This window comes from Talpa occidentalis, unplaced genomic scaffold (assembly GCF_014898055.3).
Source record: "Talpa occidentalis isolate TD23 unplaced genomic scaffold, MPIMG_talOcc4v2.1 talOcc4.9, whole genome shotgun sequence".
Taxonomy (NCBI): domain Eukaryota; kingdom Metazoa; phylum Chordata; class Mammalia; order Eulipotyphla; family Talpidae; genus Talpa; species Talpa occidentalis.
Genome location: NW_023605305.1, coordinates 14,912,983 through 14,918,462, shown reverse-complemented (window position 1 = coordinate 14,918,462; position 5,480 = coordinate 14,912,983).

Here is a 5,480-nt window from a genome sequence, read left to right as displayed (position 1 = left end):
TTTTTTTTTTGGTGGGACCCTCGCCGGTGGCCGGGGATCGAACTGGCACTGCAGAGGCTGTGGGCAGCCTTGCAACCCAGCGCTCAACCGCTGCACCACCAGGGGAGGCCCTGCATAAACAATCTTTAAAAAAAAAAAAAAGTCCTCCTGTTAGGGGGAAATGATGTCCGAGCTAATCCTATACAGGCTTTGTGGACCCCACCCCCACTCCAGACTAAAGCCATCAAAACATTGGGAAAGACAAATGTCCACCACCAAAGGGAAGGTGGCTGGGACCTGAGGGTGGAGTTGGGCAGCCAGGTTGGATATAAAAAACCAAACACGTGGGCCTTGGGGGGCTCGCTATCACTCGCCTCCTGGCTTCACGGCTCCTGGCTCGCGGCCAGCTCTCAGAGCGCCATTTTGGGATTCCTGATCTGCGGATCGGGTAGGACTCATTTAAAACTTTGTCTCCCACTTTCCTCCCTGAGCTGTACATTTCCTCATTTCCCCTTCCCTTGGAAATAAACCTTTATTAACCTTTCGCGTGTGCCTGCAGCAGAGCATTGATAAGTCCTTTAAAGCGCACGGGTGAGGACCCACAGTCAGGCACCCCGTTTTGTGTCGGGGCTGCCCTATAACACTCCCACTTCAATCTCCAGCCACAATTTCCATCTAAACCCTGCCCTTGGCAGTGGGCCTACCACCTTCATCTTGGTTTATCTTTATTGGCTCTTCTATTAAAGTGGGGCTTCTAGGAAGAACATGGACTCTGGAGACAGATAGTTCTGGGTTTGAGTCCACTTCTGGAGCTTTCTATCTGCGTAGTCTTGAGCCGGTCCCTTCCCTTCTCTGGGCTTCAGTTTTCTCATCGATAAACTTTATGAGGTTGGCATCAGGCACATGGAAGCCACTCAGTGATTGGTAGCCCCGTCCAGTCTTCCATTGGTATATAACAAATATCTCAAGGAGCCTGGTGAATCCTCTCCTAAGGGCAATAGATTAGAAAGTCAAATGGAAAATATTAAAAAGTGTCTCTGAAGCTGCTAAGAAAGGGCTTTGGTGATTGAGGCCAGGCACAAGGAAATGGATGCCTGAGTCAAGGCAGATTTCCAGACCATCATATCTGTGAGGCTGAGATGTAAGGACAATTAAAAGCAGGACATGTTTTAGGGGCCTCCTTGGTGGCACAAAGGTTAAGATGCAACCTATGAAGCAATCCGCAGCCACTGCGACATGAGGTCAATTCCCGGCCAGCCAGGGAGCAACCCACATGGCGCAGCAAACCTCTCCTGACTTGCCTGTTGCTCCCCTCTGCAGTGTAATTCGGTCAATCTGCCTGTTCTGTTCCCCACTCTGTCTCTAGTGAATCCTCTCACTCCCCACACGCTCTTAAATGCATAAATAAGTAAATCTTAAAAAAAAAAAAAAAAAAAAAAAGCAGGACATGTTTTGAAAACTACCTACATCTGGGTATTACAATAGATATTTTATATGTATGTGAGGTATTTTAATCCTCACAGCCACCTGTGGTGTGGCTATTCCCATTTTACTGATGAAAAAACTAAGGTGAATGACTTGCTCAGGACACACATCAGGAACCAGGACTCCTGAGGTTAAGTTCATGCTCTGAACTAAATGCTTACAGTTGTGTTCATCTAACAACTTTTTTTTTTTTTAAATGTTTACTTTATTTATGCACACAGGAGCTGGGGTATAGGCCAGAAGTTGCGGGGTGTGTGTGTGTGTGTGTGTGTGGGTGTGTGTGTGAGAGGATTCACCAGAGACAGAGTGGGGAGTCGGTGGATCTACTAAAATACATTGTTGAGGGGAGTAGTGGGTGAGACAGGAGAAGTCTGCTGTGCCATGTGGGTCAACATGCTGGCCGGGGATCTAACTGGAGCTGCAGTGGCTGCCCATAGCTACATGGAGACTTAACCCCTGCACCACAGGGAGGCCCTGCATCTAACAACTTTTTAATCTAATTGTACAAAGTTCAGGGAGAGAAGTGCCTTATCTAAAGGTAGAGGGACACAAAATAACTAGAACTTGAGCTTTCGTTCTGGGTACCATCTATCTGATCAAGAAGTTAGCAGAGGAGCTCTCCTGGTGGCGCAGCGGTTGAGTGCTGGGCTGTGAGATTGCCCGCAGCCTCTGTAGCGCGGGTTCGATCCCTGGCCGCTGGCACATGGCGCACAGACCTCTCCTGCCGCTCCTGCTGCTCCCCTCAGCAGTGTACTTCGTCAATCCGCCTGCTCTGCTCCCTGCTCTGGCTCTGGTGAATTCTCTCACCCTCCCGTGCTTCTGACTGTACCCAGTGCTTGTATAAATAAATAAATCAATTAAAAAAAATAGAAGTTAGCAGAGAAACTCAGATGTAAGAAGCATTTAGTACTTGCATCATTTGTAATCAGATCCCCACCATTTTGCAAGCAAAAAAAAACAAAAAAAAAAAAAAACAAAAAAATTCCCCTGGACTGAAAATTTGGGAAAAGGTAGAATTAAACTCTGATTATTGAGTTGCATTTCCTCTCTAGAGTTAACTTTTTCTTTTTCTTAAAGATTTATTTTATTTATTTATGCAAACAAGCGCTGGGTGTAGGTCAGAAATGCAGGGGAGGGGTGAGAGGATTCACCAGAGACAGAGTGGTGAGCAGAACAGGTGGATTGACTGAGGGGAGCAGTGGGCTCCCCTGCTGAGGGGAGCGGTGGGCGAGACAGGAGAGGTCTGCTGCGCCAAGTGGGTCAGCTCCCTGGCCTTACCAAACTTGTGCTGCAGTGGTTGCCTACAGCTTCATAGTGCTGAGACTCAACCCCTTGTGCCATCAGGGAGGCCCTCTAGGGTTAACTGTTAACTCACTGAATTGCATTCCCTGATTTCCTTCTTCTGTTTTATTTATTTATTTATTTTAAAAAGATTTATTTATTTATTTATTTATTTATTTATTTATTTATTTATACAAGCACTGGGTACAGTCAGAAGCGCAGGAGGGTGAGAGAATTCACCAGAGCCAGAGTGGGGAGCAGAACAAGCAGACTGACGAAATACACTGCTGAGGGGAGCAGCGGGCGGCAGGAGAGGTCTGCCCTCCATGTGGGACCCTCCTCGGGTGGCCGGGGAGCAGTCGGGGATCAAACAGGTGCTGCAGAAGCTGAGGGAAGCTTTGCAACCCAGCACTCAACCGCTGCGCCACCAGGGAGGCCCTGTTTTTTTTTTGTTTTTTTTTTTTTAAGATTTCTTTCTTTCTTTTTTTTTTTTTTATGATCCATTTATTTTTCAGGCAATTCTTTCAGGAATTTGAAAGTTTAAGCAGGGGTTACACGAAGAACTAACAGGAAATGTCTCATCTTTCCAAGTTTATTGCTGAGAGTGGCCAGATGTCATTTGTTTGTGAGTGGGAAATGGGAAGTTAGATCACGGAACCTGAAATTTAAAACTCCATGTTTTTTTTTTTTTTTTTTTAAAAAGGGAGTGGAGAGGAGAAACACACACAAGGAAGCCACTTTGCCTCCTGTGACTTTTGTTAACAGTGTAGCGGGGTGGTGGTGGCGCCTGATGCTAATATGAGAACATGTTTACTGTCTGCAGGCTTTGCTCTCCTCGAGGCCTGTGTGCAAGCAGCTGGCCTCCGCCTGGCGGGCCAGTGTGTTGGGAGCTCTCTGTGGGTCTGCTGTAATTATAGACCCCGTGAAGGGCCAGGAATGGAGGCCAACATTCTTATTGGTCATCATGCCCCAGAATGAAGAATCAGAAAGGAACTTACAGAGTCCTTTGGTTTTTTAAACACTTACAAAAGCAATTACACTGATTTTTAAAAATTATATTTTCAGCTGCTGTGGTTTAAACTCTGGGTCAAACACTTCCAGGTAGTTCAGGCTGGCTGGCTCAGATCTGGTCCATTTGTCTCTAATTGCTCACTGACCATCCTGAAAATACCCCCTTAGTCCCTTGCTGTAGCTATAGTGGGCTTTGGCAGGCTCCCTCTCGGCCAGGTGTTTTCCCCAGCAGTTGCCATTAGAGCAGTCTAAGATTTATTTCTTTATGCATATAAGAACTGGGGTACAGGCCAGAGGTGTGTGTGTGGGGATTCACCAGAGACCGAGTGGGGAGAATAGGAGGATCTAATGAAATACACTGCTGAGGGGAGCAGCGGCGATTCAGGAGAGGTCTGCTGCACCAGGTGGGTAGCTCCCTGGCGGTTGATCAAACCTGTGCTGCAGTGGCTGCCGATAGCTTCATAGTGCTGAGACTTAACCCCTTGCACTACTACAAAGGAGGCCCTCCTTTGTATGGTTAACCATTAATTTGTTCCAACTACATTTCTGGAAGATTTGGAAAAACATAACCCCAATAGAAATTCTCTGCTCCTCTTAGTTAATAGTGACTTCAGAAACAAATATCTGCTAATTGCTGAGAAGACTCCCTGCTGGGAAAGTCAAACACCTTGACTTGTGCCCCTAGCTCATGCCCCTGTTGGGATTTAGATGATGAGATATAGGGTGTGGGGTTCTTGGGTCCCCATTCATCAGCACATGGAAAGTTTATTGATGAAAGGAAGAAAAGAGAGACATCTGCATGGACACGGGCAGACATTCTTAAAAGACAAGAACCGCATTTTGCCAGAGTAAGGGGTGTCCTTGAATTATTGTGGAATTTATTGCCTTGGATCGGGTTGAGATAGTCTTCTATGATTAATAATCCTCTCTGCCCGACCTCTGGCTGATAATCTTTTCTGACCCCACCCAGATTTCTGGGAATGTTCATAGGCAGTTTTAAGATTCATTAATCGTCCCTACCCCCATCTCGGGCGTTTGCCCTTGTGAGAACTCCCATCCCAAGCTTTTCCACTCTCAGCTTGCCTCACCCCTAGATTGCTCAGCACCTCCTCGGACCTGGAAGTGCAAATCCCCAAATTTCCCTCACTTTTCTCCCCTCCCTATAAAATCCCAGCACTCCCGCCATTCAGGGAGCCGGTTGTTTTGGGGTGCCTATCTCGCCAACTCTCTGATGGCCATCTAGAATAAAACTCCTTATAAAGACAATTCTCGTGATTCAATTTCGCTTTCTGGGGTAGGGAAGGACCCAGTTGGGTCGGTTACAATTTCAAATGCTCACAATAGGTCGCAAATTACTGGCCCGATCAAATGGGGAGACAGCAGTGAGGAAAGCATTTTTCTCTAAAATTAATTTAGAAAAACAGTGGCATTGTCGGGTTTACATATTCAGGTCCAGAGGCTTCCAGCAGCTTCATGAAATCTAACCCCGGATTCTCCATTTTCTACGCCCGAGGGCGAGAGAAGCGGCTTGAATGAACCCACCATTTCCCCAGACCCGGAGTCCGCTCGGAGCGGGGAATTCTGGGATTTGCGGTACCGCGCGAGGCGTCCGGGCTCTCCCGGCCAATAGCATTTGAAAATAGACGGCTGTGCCCGCCTCCGCGGCCTGCGGTCGCTCGATGGAGCCAATGAAAAGCGCACGGCCTGGTCGCCAGGGAAACCGC